The following is a 20,967-nucleotide window of genomic DNA, read 5'->3' on the forward strand; positions in this document are numbered from 1 at the left end:
TTACTCTTGCCAATCGGGTAATCGAATTCTTTTGTTCACGGTTGAAATCGGAGTGATGTTGCCCGCAAGCAATAAACAACTGGACAAAACTATCTTAAAGAACCAATTACGTAATTGTCTGCGATACTGGGGAAATAAGAAGGATATTTTACTGAGGAAATAAGAACGATATTTGATAAAAGAATCCATCTATTTCTATATAAAAATTCTATAAATAGCGACAAATAAATCAGCGAGCAATTTAATGTCTGCCTAGCTGGCCCATGTCTATGAATTTAAATTAGAATGGCATTTTATTAATTTTCAAAAATTAATGATTTCCGGTATCACTTTTCATTGTTCTCAAGAATTAAGTTTCGATTCTATTTGGACTAAGAAAGATTTGTATCAAATTTAACACTCAAATATGTTAAAAATTCAGCATAAAATTTTAACAAAGACTTGAATGGACCGTTTCATGAAATTATTGCTAAAGTCGTACACGAAAATATTCCACTTTGAAAACAATATAATATTTCGGAAATTACGTTTCGTCTTTTTTTTATGATTTTTCTCCAAAACGAAGCAAAAATGAGCATGTCTCTAAAGAACTTTTTTTCTTAATTTATTGATCCCCTACACGCTCTCGAAATCTAATCATTTAAATTCGGGACACCCTGTATACAGAGTTGGGAAGATACCCTTATAAAAATAACCGTTATCGTTATCGTTACTCAAAAATTAATGAGTCGTTACATTTTCTGTTACTTTTCCACCGCGTAATTGTCTATACCGATAACAATAACATCAGTTCAACGCTAGATTTACATAGTAGTTATACACTGGTTACGATAATCGCGATGAGGTTAAACATAATACTCTCTTTTATATACAAGTTTTGTATTTACAGACGTATTGTATGTGTACAGAGTTGATAAAATTTCGCATCTTTTTTATAAAGTCCATGTCAGTAGATAATAAAAACAAAACACTAAAAACGGCCAAAACTAGACCTTTCGATTAAAAGCAATAAAATATATAAAAAATTTTGTTATCAATATTCTAATTCAATATTCTAGTATCATGGTTATATATAGTTTCGCGTCCATTATTTCAGTTTCACAAGAGAATATTTTCCAATTTTACTTTTATCCAAAATAAAATGGCTGTAATATAATAGATTAGGATTCAATATAATAAATAATTTAATTTATTCTCGCAAAGTATTGAATAGTCAACTTGATGGTAAACCAGATCTATATTGATAAAAATTTTTAATTTCATTGCTATCATGTTTTTTTCATAAAACTAAAAATTAATATAAAATTTAATAACATTTTTATTATCTCCAAAGTTCTTTTTTTTAAAATGTATATTTCACATATTAATTTAAATCAAAAAAGGACTATTACTATTTTGTTATTGGTTCGTTCCGTTTTTTTTAACTATCGCGCATGTATAATAATTAATATAATTTACTTATTAAACTTCATTAAAGCAAAACCTTTTCGCATAAGGTGCATAAATACATTTTAAATATTACATACTAAATTATATTTATGTACTCTATACAAATCATTTTTACAATTTTTGCCAGTTTATTCTACTGAATAAAATCAGGAATGAATAAAATAGAATTTACTATAATTTATTCCACCTATTGGATTTTTGGTCAATCTTGATACAAAGTAAAAAGAGACAAAGTACAAGATAAAAATAATAATTGTATTTGTTATCATTACTCAAAAAATGTCATCATTAACATCATAAATAAGGAAATATTGTTATTTATTTGTTATTAAACAAATAATTGGAACAGTATTAATTTTGTTACAAGTAATAACGCGTTACTTTTCAACCCTGCTTTTACACACACACACACACACACACACATACACACACACACACATATGTATGTATATTTAAAAAAAAGTAATTTATTTAAGTTTGTTTAACTATTTCGTCTTTCGCAGAATAATCGATTAAATTGAAACAGTTAAATATCTATCTGAAATCCTTGTGGGATAAACCTGGAAACTGTCGCACGACATAGTGAATCCGTTTGCCCGAGTTACGACTAAAGTGTTTTATGATAATAACTCTACGGTTCTAATTGGATCGTGCTTTCCTTGCCGCCAAGTAAATTCGAGATAATGCGACTACGTGCGATAACAAAGTAACTGTTTCACCGATACAAAATAGACATTCTCATTCTCTGAAATGCATTACATTACATCGCATTAGGCGAGAATTAACTAAAACAAAATCGATGATTGGCCCTTTAATCCACTTTGAAGCTAAGTTGGCATGGACGAGATTTTTCCTACGCCATTTTCTTCTCGCACTGAATGATTTCTAGTACGATTTTACAGTCCGTTCGCTTATGCACAAGAGAATCCCTCAGGAACCGGGCCACGTGGCTGTCTAACGCGTGCAAATGCAATTCGTATGGGGAACTAACCGACCCTCGTCTCGATAGACACCCCAAACGTTCATCCTGCCATGCATTAAAAGCGATCGTTTTTGGACCTTGAATATTTTCGTAACCTTGGTCATTGACCATTACTTGAATATTTTGAAAAATTTGCCGTTATTCTTTTTATACTTTTTTGAAATAATATAAGTATAATTTATAATTAAATTACACAAGATGTTTTGGTTTGATGAAACATCCTAATTTAAAATATAAAATTTAGGATCTCAAAAGAAATACGAAAATTGAATATGCAAACATATCAGTTACAGAAAACTGTAAACATTTCACATCCTTGAATGATTCTTCTTTATAAAGAATTAAAGACATTCATAAAATTTCTTTCTTATATAATAATACAAATCCTATACAAAATGAAGACATTTAAGTCAAACAAGATCTTGCACAATCAATCCATTGATTAAAATAATGAATATTTACCATTATCATAGATCTTTGGCATAATATAAACGCTAAAAACTATTTAATTAAAATCAGTTCAGTTTTATGTCTAGCGAAATAGAAAAAATATAAAAAATATTATTAGAAATTGCAAAAATATGTCCACATTGAACCGAAGTGATAAAAAAATCCTATTAAAATATTGTCTAACATTCCCAATTACATGAAAACTCTTGTTGAAAATATTTATAAATTGTTTGATTTGACGTCATTGGATTTTTTACACAAATTTTTTACATACTATTAAACAAAAGCTCTATGAAACTACGGTAAATAATATTAGTTTTCACAAAAAAAAATCATTTAAGCGTATAAAACAATTACAATTATCCAATATTGCTCAGTCACTGATGTACTGTAATGGAAATATGTTAACAATTTGTTCCCATGTTCAAGGTTATCCATTATTCTGAACAAAACTTGTAATTATACTAGAATTTTTATAAATAAACTGTTCATATACATATGTTTTGAAAAATATTTTTATTTATTTCAAGATCCTTAATTTATTTTAAGTTAAAATTTAATCCAAAAATATCTCCTCTCTCTCTCTCTCTCTCTCTCTCTCTCTCCCTGTATAATGAACTATACTATTATAAATAATTATAAATTCATTTAAAAAAGACATAAAAATAATAACAAAAGATATTTCGAAAAAGAGAGTTTTGTAAAAATATATATGTGTATGAAAAGAGAAGTATAATTTAAAAAATTTGGGAATAAACAATATCATAAAATTATAGAACAGATCTAATATCCATTGTATACAATTTTTTCTTTAACGTACACAATTTTTAATAATTTTCAATTATATCCGTAATTCACAGACAACTTTTATAAACAAATTTAAATTACATGAAATATGCGATAAATATAATTTATAAAAAGTAAAATAAATTACAGCGTTATTAATTATACACTCCTCAAGAATTCAAAACATGTATAATATGCATACATTAAGAAGTACTCTCAAGCATATAATTGATTCAGCAATAATCTCTCAATTATCTGTTCAGATCACTGATACTAAAACATGCATCATACATGAGAACTTGGTTTCTGCATGTCAATCACGTAACGATCTGCAGAGTCTCATTAAGCAACTTTTCTTACCGCATCTCAGCTTTTTACCATCAATATCCGATCTCATTCTTCCCAGCGAATCATCGAATGTAGATACAAACCCTATCACGTAGCTAACTTTTAATCATTAAAATCAAGCACGTCGAAGAGAACTCGTTGTGCCAACGTATGCATTTAATTACGTTCAAGCATTTTATTATCCAGAATATGTCTACATCGACTTGTCAAATCCGTGTGCATAGAGTTACCAGCCGTGTTCTAAATATTCTTTTAAGAATACATGTACTCTTTTTGAGATAAAATTTCTGGTCATTAATTAAAATTATAATGTGTATATTATATGTATAATATAGAATATATACGCATTATATAAATATGATTTTATATTTATAATACGAGTCCATAAAATGTTCTAGAAATTTTATTTTATTAAATACCTACATTTAATGCATAAAAACATCATATCCCCTCCTACCGCTCTAGATCATCTCTTTTATTTGTTCAAGTGTATCCTTTTCTTGTGGTTCAAGTATGTACCCTTTTCTTGTGGATCAAATATGGCAACTTTACGCGTGCGAAAAGTTTCTCAAATGCCAAATACATCTCAAACAGCAAATTTGTGTTACAAAACAGCAATGTTAAAAATCACGCCACGTTCGCGAAGGCGCGTCTCGACATGTATTAAATAGTCGATATTTAGCCACGGCTACATTGATTTCGGTTCACGCAGCTACCCGCCGCGCGTACCTGTGTAAATAATCAGGCTAACCACGCAGAACGATGTTTTATTCATCAGTCGGTGAACGCGCCCCGGCAGGATGCGAAATTTTTAATTCGCCGTGAAATCTGGCCGTCGACCGGAAGTAACCGTGTCGGCCGCCTCGCTGAGGATCGATACTCGTCGGAGATCGCGAACAGAATCGCGAGACTGTTTCGAATATTTTTTCAACGTTCGCAATTTCGTCAATACAATATATTATCATACATAATATACTCGACGCAACGGAGTCACAATTACATTACGTGTCTGACAATCGTCTATATGTAAGTCTCATTTATACCATGACTAATTGTCTTTAGAATCCTCGTAAGTTGCCTATATCTTCTTTTTGAAAACTTGAGCATTTTAAATTAATAAAATTATTATATTAAGTGTCTCTTACATCAATTTCGATTAAACAACAAAAACTATTACTATTTTTTGTTAAAAAAATATTAAAAACGTAATATTTGTCAATAATATAAATTTAATATTGAATTGAACTCTCGAGATAATTAATAACAATAGTAAATATAACAATAAATTAACGGGCGATTGAGAGCTAGAAATAATAATAATATTTGTATTATATGTTTCTCTACAATAGTTAAATTATTTTTGGAATGTCGAGAAATCTGAAGCTTTCTTTGAAAAAAAAAAAATCAGATCTTTATACTGACAAAGTTGTTAACTTGATTAAATTGATTTAATCTTTCGTCGAAGAATGTAAATATATAAACATATATTTTGTAACTTTTTTGTCAGTATATTAATTGTGTCGTAATTCTAAAAATGGGATATCAACTTTGCAGTAATCATCGTTCAACTTCGCAACTTTAATCAGACGATATATCAAATCAAACTCCTGGGAATGCTTCGAATGAGCAGCATTGCATTCATTGAGCTCGGGCACGACGGGATCATAAACGAAATTGAAATACGTGCGGATAGTGCACCGAGTGCGCGCGGATTGCACTAGGAACGTTACAGTTACGAACTTAGATACGTCTTCCGCGTCTGCACGTGACAAGGGTTTTCACGGTGTGATAAACACGATTTTCTCGCGGAACACCGGGCATACTCGCTTACGTAACAAATCGGGTTCGATCGAAATGGCGCATCCCCTTGGCTAGGTCCTTCTTTTCATCCTCTCCCTTCCTCCCTTCCCCCCCCCATCCCCCTCCCCCGCCCCCTCTCGCGGCTACATGCTCACAAAACATTTCCAGCCACGTGACCAATTTCGCAACCGAATGGCACTCGTGCCGGAGTCTGACAAAAGTAAAAAGTGTTTTGTTAAGCGGCAGGAATTCGTCGTAATTAATGAACCGGGGAAAAAGAAAAAAGCAAGCACAGTCGGAGTCCGGAAGAGGAATGTAGCCGGACAGCAAAAGATGAAACTACGTCAACGCAAAATTCCACACGTGGAATTCGCGAATTAATACAAGAGATTAATGAATTAATCCTCAGAGATTCGCATTGAATACGATTTACGTTGAGCAGAAATTTTGATAACGAGGGCTTTAATATCGGGATTGCGCTGTTGATATTTTATTTATTTCGAACAACTGATCGACATATTTTATGTAATATAAAAGCGCAATTAAGAGGATCTTTAATTAACAATGTCGCAATAACATAATTGCGGATAAATGTGGTAACATAAATTTTTACATAGATTCATGCACCGCGTAAACCGAATTCAAGCCGGATTGCGTAAAAGCTCCGAATATTGGAAAAATGAAAATAAAAGGAGTAATCCAACAAGTGTTAATAACATAGTTCCCGCTATGCCATTGTATTTCGCTTCATTAAGCTTTGTTCAAGTTTGATAAATGGTGAGTGATTCAAACTTTCAATGAACGAAACATAGACTGCGACTCCAGAAAATTTTCTGTTCGTTAAAAATTACGTATTCACATTTAGTGGAAAAAGAGAAGAATTCATCGTTTAACTTTACCGTTAATTACGCGAAAATTTGGATGAAATATACCATTTATATAGGCACGCTTTCAAAGACATGTGCGATTATAACGGAGCACAAGTTTGATTAATCAATTTTTCGAAGAATTCAGATTTTTATTTCCTATGTACTATCAAGAAAAATAATAAAATAATACAACATTTCCACTGTATTAAAGGAGCAAAATTAAATAGAAGCAAAATTATGCCTATTATTGTCTCTAGACAGTTGGATGCAGTGATAACGAGCAAGTGTGAAAATGGACGATGGGGATAATAGAGGTTGCACTATCTTTATGATTCAACGCAGGACTTATCGACCTGACTAATGATTCCCTCATCGCTTGCAATAGTTCGTTGCAGTTTGCCGCGCGTTACGCGAAGCGATCCAAACACATAACTTCCGTTCGCCCGTCTGACCGCAAGACTGGAGGTGAGTACAACGTACAACGTCGGTGTCGATCAGTCGGGGCTAACTTTCCGCATTATTCGCGTTAACGTAGACTATATACTCCGCGCGCGGTGGACTATTATTGTTTCTCTTCCCTCCCGTTTCGCCTTGCAATTCTGTTCCATCATTTCATTGCTACATTATCCTAACCGATCAAGCCGAAGAATCGATCGACAGCGGTGATTTAGAAAGATGGTCAATAGCTATCAACCAATGGATCGAAAATCCCAGTGTTTCTCTCGTTTACGATAGAATGAAGACGTTCGGTTACGACTACTTTGATAAAGCTAAATGAGCTTCGCGAAAATTACTCGAGAGCGGGAAAGATTGTATTTACGGCTAACACTTCACTATTAACCGAACTCGGCTTCTCCGTATCACCTATAGCGAACCGTCCTATTAATCGAGTAACATTAATCCCATTGACACCTAGCGCGTTCGCGAACCGACCTATCTTCGGCGGTGAAGAATCGCCATACAGCTTCATTGCTGCGAGCGTCAGGTGGAGAGAGGCTAGGGCGTCTTTTAAAGAACCGAGAGGTCAACCACCTCCATTCGTCAATGCCGAAGTGTCTCGAATGAGAGAGAAAGAGAGACAGATATAGAGGGGAGGATCGTTTCTAACAGTTTTCCTACAAACGCGGATCATTCTCGGCGTGATGATGACTTAAAGACATTCCCCTAGCACCGTTTGCAAAATACATAATTAACTAAGTAAGCAGCCTTTGAATTGAACGAGCATAAATGCGTGCGCATGAATAGAAGTGTCCAAAAAAAGAGGAGCAAAAGGAAAGAAAACGAGAGAAAGAGAGAGAGAGAGAGAGAGAGAGGAGAAGAAGAGTGTGAGAGAACAGTGAAAAAGCTGACCGCTTTAAAGAACGAGCCAGGTCTCGACCGATGAACAGCTCGTAAACCCTGACTCTGGGACCATCGTTGAGAGGTCCATAATGCACATAACACCCTCTTCAGAGTTCCTTATTCATGCGGTGCGACCTAGTGAAAGCTCGTAATGCCTACAATCGAGAAGTGAGAACACGTTCGCGCGAGTATAGAACGTCCAACTTCTCTTTCTCTCTCCCTCCCCCTCCCCTTTTCTCTCTCACTCTCTCTCTCTCTCTCTCTATTGTGCACCTATAATTACAAAACGTTAATTACGCGATGAATACACGCGCGCCTCAGGAAAGGTGCGTCTCTCGAGAGAGCCGTGAGCTTTCAAGAGTAATGTGATGGACATTCCAGATGAAGCGGTTGTGACTTTATCTCGCTTAAGATCCGTCAATGAAAAAACACATTCATTTTAATGAAATTGAAAAAAGGCAGTTGAAAACAACTAATAATACAGTTACGATAATTTATTTAAAAAATAGATAATTACTTGATATTGCCGTAAATTTAAAAAAATACAACGTTTTTTAACATTAGCTCATACATAAAAAATCTAAGTACAATATTAAATATTACTATATAAATTTTAATTTTTAAATCCATAAATTCAAAATCCTCCATCTACATTATAATATTCGTCGATTTATTTGAAAAAGACGATAATTAATTTTATTTAATTTAAAAAAATATTACATAAAATTTAACATTAATTTATCTTGAAATTACAAAAATATTTTTGGATACTTTTGACAAAAATACTGTTACCGTCCACAGCAAAATATCAAACTTGAAAATATAGTTATTTTATGAAATGTATATATCTTCCATAAACATATAAATTCATATTTCACTCCAAACCTCCCATCTACACTTTAACGGATTTTTCTCGCATATTTCGAGGCAAAGCAATTTTCGTTGCAAAATTCACATTGAAATCGCATACGGTAAAAAGACCATATAATCTTTTTGTATAAGCATGCGAATTGCGAACGCATCTCAGGTTTTCATTCAATACGGTCGTTTTTCAACTGCAGAATCCCAATTGAGCTATGGACGCAAAACCTCCGTTTAAACAAGGACTTATTAAGGAGAGAGTTTCCACGGAAATGATCTTATTCATTCGAAGATTCATTCATCACGCTACCGATGTGCAAACGTGCAATTGCAAGAGCAAGAAAGTGTAAGATTCTTTCTGTAGATAGAAACGATAATCGATATAAACGGTTGAACAGATTTTCTCAAAACGTTTTGTCAATTTTGTTTTTTCTCATTACCCTTCATTTCGCTAAAATTGATGTAATAATAGAAGACATTTCAAAATTATTTAAAAATATTATAGATTTCGCGAAGTATGTCGCATATTATATTAAAATTTTTGTAATATTATTACAATTAATAAAATTGTGCAATTAAAAAAAGTTTCTTTAACAAAAATACATTAACAGTATGGAAGTATAATTTTGAAAAACTTCCTATCTCTAATATTTTATAAAATACCCGTAAAACTTTATAATATATAACATGTACATAATGTTTTGAATTTACGCAAAATGCGTAATGTATAACACAATTGTTAATTCGCAAGAATCAATTAGCGAAAGAGCTACAGTAAACATGGGTAATTTTCTAATGACTCTAACAGATATATCAGATGTTAATGCATTGCAGTATCGAGTGATGCAAGATCGATAATACTTCAAGCAGAGAAATTCCTCTCCAGTCTCAGATGGATTTCTACCTCTTCCTGTGACACAATACCACCCTTTGGAATCCCTCTCAACACCTGATCGAATGTCACCCAATATCCCATGATACTACCTACGCCTACTACGTAGCTGTAAACATCGTCGTTTCTTCCGATGCTACAGCAAATAGTATACTACAGCAAACAGTATACAATATAACGAATACACAACATGCACGTATTTTTGGTAACATAGATAAGGATCACGATAGAGCAGAGAAATACAGAGAGTGTTTAAGAAACAGGTCGAGACATAAAAGGCACATAAAAAGTGACAAATCGCGAGTCGAGAGTGAAATACGGCGGGATCGATCGTTCGGCGTAACTGCGTAAGTATTTATCGCCATAAGGCTATGAATTTTGCCACGACCAGGCGATATCGATGGCGGCAGATTAATTTAATAGCGCGAGGCGACCTCGCGTGACACAGTAATTACCGTCGTCGCCGGATAAACGGAGTAGTACTCATTCATTCATCCGTTCGTTCGATCGCATGATTTCGATCGCTTGTTCGTTCGATCGCATGATTTTGAATTTCGGCTCATAATCGCTTCAATCGCAACCAATGCTCGAATAATATATGATGCAACACCGAAAATCTCGGTGGTATCCTCTTGAGAAATACATCTCTTTCTTTATCTCGAATTTGCTTAAATAATTATGAAGAAAATATATGACAAATCAAACAAAATAACATTTAAAATACCAATTTAATATAAACTAAATTAATTTAATTCACGTTGCCAATTAGCCGCTTACAACTGAGGACACGCAATGCGTAAATTGTAATGTACAGAATCGACCGAAAATGCACACAAATATAATTTTTGTAAAACAATAACTCTTAATATGGATAATTACAAGGGGCGATGAATCTGTTAACATTTTTCATGTAGAAAAACATATAATTTTTAAATAATTACTATATAAAACTTATTAACATGTAAATTATTGAGTGAACAACAAATTTAATCGTTTGCAATGACTTTAATAATGGGCATCAAAAATTAAAAGGGTCATATACCGGTTAAAAACACGATTGCGATCTCTGATAAAAAACAAAGAAATAAAAAGGACAGAAATAAGACGGAAAAATGTCTTAATTGCAATCGTTGCCGAATTCGATCGTGCTTCCTTGATTTTGCAATGAGCAGTCTTCGGCCACGAAATTACGGAGGAAACATGGTTTATTGGCCGGCTCAGCAATTAAATTGCAGTTTATATTGAACCAGTCTGGGAAATCCATGAAGGGTCGTTACCGTTAGAGAGAAAGAGAAAGAGCGAGCGAGCGAGAGGGGGGAGGGAGAGAGAGAGAGAGAGAGAGAGAAAGAGAGTGCAGGGAGGAGCGCAAGAGGAGAATCGGGCAAACCTCTGCAAACGCGACGGACGATCCATCGTTTGCAATTAAATCAAACCAAATTACGCGCAGGAAAATGAATAATTATCGAAGATATAAGAGACACGAATTTGCCAGAGACCAATATATGTATATCGCCAGAGCCTTCGCAGCGACTTCCTGCAGATCAACTGGTCAAATTGAACGCCTGGACTTGGAAGCGAATACACTTCTTTAAATTATGTTTAAAGAAATTGTAAAATTTTGCAACAAGTTTTCCTATATTGTAAGAATCACACGTCGTAGAAATAACGACGTGAGTAAAAACTTTTCAAAATCAAAGTTAGAAATAAATATTGACATAATAAACTTTTGTTTAATTCTTTAATGAATAAAGTTCACATGTCATAAAATAATCTTAGTTAGTTGCCACTTCATAGATTTATTTTAACCTTTAATTTTTCAAAGATTGATTTGATTGAATTAGAACTTTTCTAGATGGTAAGATCGGTTTTACTCTACTATCTACAAATAAGTATCTACAAATTTAGCTAAATATATAAATCTAAAAATAATTATTTGACTGTCAAAATAATTATGTGGACGCTCAAACTGTCAAAAGTTTGCAATATTGCTCAGTTATATGCTTAAGTTTCTCTTATATAATTATTTCGAATAGTTCAACAAAATTATTTTCAGATCTATATAAATTTGATCAGATCTAGCTAAATTTGTTAATATTTTAGTAAAAAATATCGTTCGTTAAATATAAATAATCTTCGTACTAACAATCTCTATCAATACAAATCATTGCGAAATTGTCTCTGATAATAATGACGATACTCATCATATCATCAATATAATTCTGCATCGATACGCTTCGATGACTCCAAAAAGCAGTGATCTCCCGGATATGACTAGATCTTGTGGTGAAAATTGGAAACCAAACGCCGAATGGTAAATAACTCATTTATTGGGAGGAGGAGAAAAATCGTCTCGTCTTGCGTCCCGCATCCAAGCGTTCCATTACCAATCCGTTCGTTTATTATTCGTTGCTCGTTTCAGCATGGGTCAGTGCGTTACGCAGCATATTAACGCACGTGTAATATGATTCGAGTTATTTCGCCCGTCGACCGACCAAAATCCGGATTGACCGTACGTAGGATCGGGCGCGCGACGGATATAATTAGAACGTGTAAAAAAATATACACACCGGTAAACCGATAATATGACGAATGGTATACCATCGACATACCGCCGTACTCTCTGATCCATCGATATTTGGATCAGAGAGCTTTTTATTATAGAGATGCGAAAATATACAGTGCCGTTCATAAGTTATCACATATGGCAAAAAAAAGAGCTGTTAATCCATTACACTTTCCTATATTTAAAATTACGTAAATACGAAAAGTAACTCTATTAGCTTCTAAAATATATATTATTCAAAAATTTGGAACATTACTAAATTTTAAAAAGCAAATTCGATCAACTTTATTTATTAACATTGTAAAAAAGTACGAAAATTTATATTGTTTCAATCGTAAATTTTATTCCTAGTTTTATTCAAATAGTGAACGTTCAAAAATAAAAATTGATATTTTCAATAAAATAATTATATCTATAAAGAATCGTGTTTTAATCTAAAAAAAATACAGAGTGCTCCAAATTTTTAAGCGATAGTGTATGCTGAAATTTTTCTCATCTTCCGCTAAAAGCACATTAAAAATCCCAAATTTTGCAATCCTACAAACGTAATATAACAAATTATCGGACACTCAAATATGGAAACCAACTAGCTTTAAGTTTTAAAATATCATTGCGTATCGCATTTTTAATTTTAATATGTAAAAAAACTTAAAAAAATGTATGTTTTATTTTTCTTGATGACTGTATTCCTTCCATATATTCGCAATCACGAATTTACGTGAATGGCAGTATGTATCTACTGTATGAAATGTAATTAAAACCGGACAAACATTATTGGAATGCAATATTACTAAAAATTATGATAACGATATGAGACACACTAACTGTAATATTATTTCTGACATGTACACACCATATGGCAGCGGATTTTATTATTACAATTTCAGGAAAATACTTCTTACAAAAGAAACATACGTTATATATATATATATATATATATATATATATATATATATGATCATTTCCGCAATAACAAATCCAACGTGCAACGAATAATCAAACAGAACAAATTTACATAATAAAGATTGAAAAATAATCATTGTGATAAAGACGCGTTTATTCAGTCAAGTAAAATCAATATTTCAAAGTTGAAAACTCGTTATAATCACGTGAATCGTCAGAGAGTCGGATTTTATGTGATGCGAAGAAAAGAAGAATAAAACACCGCAGTCCAAGAATGTCTCTCTGAGTAAAGATGCATTAAGAGATCAAAAGGAGTAAGATGCAAAGATGAGATCATAGGATGAGTAAAACGCAAAGAAATCTACGTACTCGCGGCCAGAACCCGAAATTTTACGAGCGTCCATGAACTCGAATGTGAAGCTGAATAAGCGCGAGATGCTGGAGATGCACCAGACGCGGGACAAATCGGACAGCTGTCGGAATGAACATGCGCCGAGATCATGCTTCGACAAAAATTTCTGGCAAAGTAATCATCCGTTGAAAACCAGGAGACTTTAATTCGGATGTACATATGGCTTGGAATAATTCGGGTCGAGTAACATTTTAAAAATGAAAAAAAGATACTAGAGAAAAAAGTGATTTTGTAATCAAAGAGCATTTCGAGTTTCTTCCTTCTCTAATTTTTCTTCAGCTTTTGGAATGATTTATTTTAATTAAATCTTTAATTTATGATAATGTATAGTCCCATTTCTTTTTAAAAGAGAATGTATAATTTTACGCTAATGTAATATTTTAATTCTAATATTTATTTAATTATTCCAACGATCAAACTTAATAAATTAAAATTGATATAAGGTAAAACTGCATATAAACAAATTCCGCTAAAACTCGTATTCGGCTTACAATTAGTCAACCATCAGCCAACCCTACGAGCCAAAGTCAATAGGTAATATTGCCTGTTTAGAACGAACCAGCCGACCGTGGAGAATGCTCTCCTCGTTCAAAATGAAACGCCAGGCCACCCTCTGCATGCATTTCCGTTTCTCTTTTCGTCCGGTCGCCGTATCCGTTTGTAATCCGCAAATTTTATCGCGCTAATTATGGTAAATATGTAAATATAATAAAGTAATAGCGTTGATAAAATTGGTCGACTAGATAGAGAGACTAATGGAAGAATCATAGATTATTTTCATTTACGTATATAATAACGACGGTTTTTGGAAACAATATAATTTATAAAAAAACAGATTTGCATTCTACACAAATTTAGCATACTAATGTCTCATCATCTTCGATAAATTTAAATAAGTTTTACGCTGCATTTGCGAATATATTAGCAATATGAACACGCATATTATTGTATGAATATTCCTACATAACAATCGATATTAATCATTGAAAAATATAACAAAAATAAAATATGAAGATAAATAAATATAACATCAATCTTCATAAGAAAATTTCAAAGAAAAAAATGACAATACTCTAAGAACGTTGGTAAAATTTTACTATAAATTATAGCGATATACTTATTTTTATAATTTTACAAAGTAGCTAACAAAAAATCCAATTATTTATAAGTAATAAATTTTACAAAATTTTGCAAAAAGCTTAAATAATTTAAGTCCAATTATATTATTAATCGTCTATTGTCATTAATCTGATTCTAAAATTATTTATTTTATATATGCACAAATTTTTGTGCTTAAATATTTTTTAATAAAAATCTATTACATCTTCTCATTCTAATTTTATAAATATATATTTGTTTTGATAAAAGTGATAAAAGTCGATGTGTGTGTACGTGTGTTATATTTTACGCTCCCATAACATTCGCTTGTTACAAAATGTACCATATAAAGTTCTGCGGTGAAAAATATTGCTTAAGTGCAAGCGGCTTAAGTAGCATATTGCATTTTTTAGTGGCGCATCTCAACCGAGTTTTTAGGCGAAGGCAAGGTTTCTTAAAAGCGTCTATTGTTAACGGGGTTAAACATTAATCCGGTTCCAGAGTTAGGCGCTCAATTGGAAAATTTCTCAGCGAGGTGGAAAGTCGCGGACAGAAGACCAGTCCTCTGTTTCCCGTCACCTCATCTTAGAGAGCTTCTCACCGCACTCGACGGATGGAACTTCTTCGAGGACAAGTGATTCGTCTCTGCTCTTTCTTGCGCCTCTCTCCCATACTTGCATGAGCACACAGTCTCACTTTCGACATACAGCCTTTCTAAAACGAAGACCGCGAAAATGGGGAGAGAGACACGGAGAAGCGTCTCGCTGAAATTAGAGTAGGACCTCCCCTAGATCTGAAGAGCCCTGGTTCAGCGCACTCATCAACGATGCGACCTCTTCAATTTTCTCCAGCCTTCCTCTACTCCGTGATTTTGCCCATCCCTTTCCCATCAATTCTATCACCTGCGTTCGTTTCCTATTTTTGTCTATCAATCGCGGTATTACATTACTCCAAATATACTCCAGTAATAAAGTAACTAATTGCTATAATATTCTCCGCAGAATCGATAATAGTTTCGAGCATAATCTTCAATAAGCCATTTCGCAATATATATAGGTAGCAATAAGTTACGTTGCGCCGAATTATTACTCGTGATAAACCCATGTGCATTGTACCGAGTTATATAGATACGAATATATTTTGCTGTATGTTATACGCCGCGAGCAATATACTTTGGAATGAACTAATCTAGTATATCGCGGATGTTGTTTGTGATTAGATATTGTTTCACACATATTCCACATTGCTATCTTGCTTCAATACAATCCACGATATATTACATTACGCGGAATATTACGAACAATGTACGTAGGTATACTGAATATGCCTTAGGTTTAACAGATCATATTACGTTCAATATAGTTTGTTGTAAATTATGTTCGTATTCTGCGTTAAACTGACTCTTTACATTACATAATACAACCGAATATATTTTAAAATCAAATATGATAGCACGAACCGTGAATATTCTTATTAACATTTTGAATACATCTTGTTTTAATATAATTTATCATAAGTTATCAGAATATTTTTGATACATATTGGCACTTAAGAAAAAGATAATTATTATATCTCAAATATAATTCACGCGCAATAAATTACACTATTCTAAATATATTTTACCATTAGCCATTTTATTTCAAATATATATATATATATATATATATATATATATATATATATATATATACACATATATAATATATAATGACCTTTTCCTCAATAAAATTTTTACAAACTTAATACAAAAATATTTGTAAAAAATAATTTCACCGCTATAAAAAAAATCATCCTGCGTAAAATATATTTTGTAACAAATTACTTCGATAACCAATATCGCTTCGAATGGAAACCACGACAAAATTACCTACGGTAGAATAGTTTCCGCGATTTTCGCACGAACATAATTTGCAAAAAAATTACCATTCTCTAAATAAACATTGCAATTGGCTGTCTCACTCCAGCGTACTATTATGCTCCGAATTATCTTGCCGCGACTCGCGAGTATAACCCGTGCAGTAAACAACTTCAGTTGAAACATATTTCGCGCATATATGATATATATCACGAATGCAATCGGTGGAGCGGAAATGGAAGCGCAATTAATAGAACGGCTGGAAATATTTCGTTGATATGAATTCCTCGTTATACCGCGCATTAATTCTTGCCGCTTCTCTTGATGAGAAGGGCAAAGGCAAAGGGAGGCAAAGGGACAGACGAGAGGAAACCAAGACGTCACGAGAGGACAGACGATGCGGCTGCCGCACTCCACGGATGCACTCGTAGCGAATGACTGGGCTCTCCAAGATGTTGACGTTTAAGCGCCTACTTGAAGAGGTGGTCTTCTTCAACGGAATCGTGTCGCGTTCTTCAACCTTTCACGGAAGCACCAGACTATAACGATCTTTTCGTCGAACAGTCGAATGCGCACTGCACCGTTTTCTATCTCATGAATACATCCGCGATTAAGTTCGTCATAGTAGATTAAAATAATTTTGTCTCGATTTTGATTGTCATAATTTATCTCAATAGCGTTTGAATTTGTTCATCATTATCACTACGCTATGATAATAATTATCTTTCTCTCGGCTTTAAAAGGGAGAGAGAATTTTAAGCCTCGCGCTTAAAGTCAAAATAACGTTGGTGCAATCGACCTAAATGATATATGTATATTATTACGAATTACACCGTAAGGCATGAATTTAAATAATTCTTTTTTAAGGGGATCATATAACTTTGATTTCTGAAACCGTTTTGTCCATAGAAAAATATACTACTTTGTAAAAATTATGTATAAATAAGATATGTGAAATTCGGAAAACAATTATACCAGTTCAAATTGTATTTGCGTAAATTCTTTTCTTTTTTGTTCCTATTACTAATAGCAGTATTATGAATAATAGATATTTAATAAAAATACAATTTGTTAATAATAAAAATAGAAATTATGAAATCATAATTTACATACACGTGTTATTAATCTAGGAATATCTATTTATTTACGTAATGTCTATTTACACGCCAAATATATACGTTACATAAATTCGAATATTACGATTTTGTAATTGTAGCAATTATAGCTACTCTGTATATATAATTGTGCTGTGCAATACAGTTATATCGAATATTCCAAGAATCGTTGGAAAAAGCAGATATTACAAACGATTCCAAAATCAATCTTAATGAGACGAAAAAAATAACATAAATCAAATTATATTATGTAATATTGAAATCAACGATATTTTATCGAATTTTATAAGAAAGTGGTTCTATGTTGGATAGAAAAATAGAACGCATTTTTTCACATACTTTAAATTATCAGAATTATTAATATGAATTTATCATTACAGTTTTTCAAATTTTACACAACAGAAATTAATTCTTATATTGGTATTCGCAATTCCAGGGATATTCAAGGAATATTTTCTTCAATTATCTCGTGAAAATTTGTTTTTCACAGCCTTACATAATTTTAAGTAACATATTTCTCATTCTCATTTTTCGAATTTTTATTTTCAAAATGAAACAAAGATCGTTCAATTGCGTTAACTTTAAGCAACGCTATAGGTATTACTTTAATGTACACTGGAGGCACGATTAAGAAAAAAAAGGACAATATCATAAAGACATTTTCTTAAAATTTCAATTTCAGAGTCACGTAATACAAATTAAAAAGACAAATCCTTGACTCACCGGACAACTCGTGAGTTGGATGTGACAGAAAATGGAGCTCCTCAGCGACGTACATGATCGATCGTTAGATCGTCCTCCTCCTTCCGCGACATCCTCGTTCCATGCAGGCGCATCGCTAGAAGTCACTCGACCGCTCTCACGCCGACTGCGTTTGCACAGCACACTCGCGAATTCACGATTGCGGGTCGCGGAGTTCCGCGAGATTACTGGGAGCGCGCGCGATCCCCGGCGTTCGAACGCGGCGGGATATTCGAATCTTGAGTGACTTTACGACACGCGCGGCTCACTTCGCGCCGCTTGCGAGTCGCGCTCGCCTGGCGTGCCGCGACGCGCCGAAATAATTCGACGCGTCGCCCCGAAATAATTTCAAACTCTCGAATTCGCGGTAAAAAAAAAAGAAACTAACGACTCTCGCGAACGAACACTCCAAAATGACCGCAGAAAAATCCCAACACCGACTACCCTTTGACCTTCGACACGCGTCGCTCGATCGTTCTGTTATTAGAAAGAGCCAAGGTTGAAGGAATACGTTAATTCGCCGACGCGAATCTGAATCCGTTACGCCGCGCCGCGACGACACGGGACATGATTCAGGCGAAGATTAAATGCACGCCTGGCGACTCGTCAAGTCGTCAGTGCGCCATGAAAGTGACGCGTCTAACGTACGCGACACAAAGAAATGGACGTCACTAGAGCGTCACGAGTTCTCAATGAAAACACTGAAATCACCGTACCTTGTTCTCGCGTCACCGATGATGATGCATCTCCGAGCACGATGACGGTGCGGCGCGGCGGTTTTCTTTCTCGTCAAGACTGCAGAGTCACTGCAACTTCACGTGTGTCGCGAAGTTGTTCGGACGAAAAACGAAAAAACATTTGACACACTCTGGAGCGGCAAACTTCTCGACACACGGTGAGGAAGGATCTTCGATTTCTCATATATCCGTGTTTTGAGAAGCGATATATATCGACGTCGTCAAGCAATCGCGAGGCCCGAGCGCGCAGTGCCGTGTTGATCGCGGTTTCGCGGGCTTCTCCCTCTCCTTCACCTCCACTGATACGTATATACGAGATACACGCTGATGCGCGCGTTCCGGCGGCTGCGCGTGCACTGCCTTGTGTTCGGTTCCCGTTCTGATACTCCCCCACCCCCACTCCCACTACCTTCACCCGGCCCGGCCGGCCGCGGAAGCGAGGCGAGTTAGCGAGCGCGTACGGGACCCTATGCTCCGTCTCCCTTCCCTCGATCGCGTTGTTTATCTCTCGCTCTTCGTCTGGCTTATATACGGCGGCGTAACCGTCTCCGTTTTCCATAGCTTCCTTTTTCCCCCTCGTTCTACAGACCACGAGTCTGTATCATGTGCATGCGTCCTCGCATTGCCTCGCAACGCTCCGGAATCCACCAGCCCCTTCGCAACGCTGCACAAACAGCGCTCGAAGAGGATACATGTCTGGGCATTTTCGAAAGCGGTCAATTTCCTTTAAAATATACTGCAAATCACACACTCGCTGGAGAAAATCAATGGAGTCTTTTTGAGAAACGAATTTCATAAAATTTATATAATATAATATCAATAATGTAAATTTAATGCTGAATTGAGAGCTCTCGAGATATTTAATAAACAACAATATATTAACGAGCGATTTAGAGCTAGAAATAGGCGCAGTTAAATGCATGTAATTGACAAAAGTATATATTCTAAAAAAGATTTTACATTAATTTCGCAAGAAGAAATTTCGCAAAAATCAATATCGGACATTCCGGCTTCATTCGAGCCAGTGATGTCAAATAGTGGATGTAAACATTATTCGCATCTTCGTATTATAATATCAAATTGTATAATTTGAGTTATTTTTAATAATTTCTAAGACGCCACTGCTCTTTCTCAACATGTCGCCATTTTATCTAAAAGAAAGTAAATAATTCAAGAAAACGCATTAAGGATTCGAATTTAGCTTATTATTGACTAAGTGCATACGTTAACATGGAATACGTTATTTACTTTGAAACTAATAAATGTTTTACATTTTGAGTTACTATTGTTCCATCGTATATGTAAGAATATATGTTCTTTTCAACGTCATGCTCGTCACTGCTAATATCTATGTTTTACAATTCGTTCGAAAAGGTTGCGATTCAATTTACGCTCACAACGCTCTTGGAGTCATTTTATCCTTGTTATTTGTCAAATCTTAAACAAGGACACTCACGCGCGTGTGTACATACGAAAGATTTGAAATTCGCAATGTCAATTTCACACCGACGCGCAAACGGTAATTAACTCGCTATGATGCTAGCTAACACAGATTATATATGTTTCCGAGTATCGTCAAACAATCACCAATTGTCATAAAATACCATAATTAATCAGAAAATTTATTCGTGTCTCTCAATTCCAAATTATATTGCACGCTTCAAACGTACAAATAACATGCATTAACGTATATTAAGATCGTTTTTAGAAATTGGAACGAAATAAGGTAACTAATATCGAGCAATGCGACTGATCACGATCGTAT

At 34.2% G+C, this 20,967-nt stretch overlaps 2 protein-coding genes across 5 annotated transcripts in view; one reads left to right on the plus strand and one right to left on the minus strand.

Annotated features, from left to right (window-relative positions):
• LOC105149866 (uncharacterized) overlaps positions 1-18,556 on the minus strand; it is a 392,270-nt gene extending 373,714 nt beyond the window's left edge. For all 4 annotated transcript variants that reach the window (XR_015546240.1, XM_087409859.1, XM_087409858.1 and 1 more), the window contains exon 1: positions 18,448-18,556. The gene's annotated coding sequence lies outside the window, so the exon portion shown is untranslated. The remainder of the gene's footprint in view (positions 1-18,447) is intronic.
• Dscam1 (Down syndrome cell adhesion molecule 1) overlaps positions 1-20,967 on the plus strand; it is a 414,656-nt gene that overhangs the window by 254,450 nt on the left and 139,239 nt on the right. The gene's annotated exons all lie outside the window — the stretch shown is intronic.

Source organism: Acromyrmex echinatior, chromosome 9 (genome assembly GCF_024713525.1).
Source record: "Acromyrmex echinatior isolate Ae372 chromosome 9, ASM2471352v2, whole genome shotgun sequence".
NCBI lineage: Eukaryota > Metazoa > Arthropoda > Insecta > Hymenoptera > Formicidae > Acromyrmex > Acromyrmex echinatior.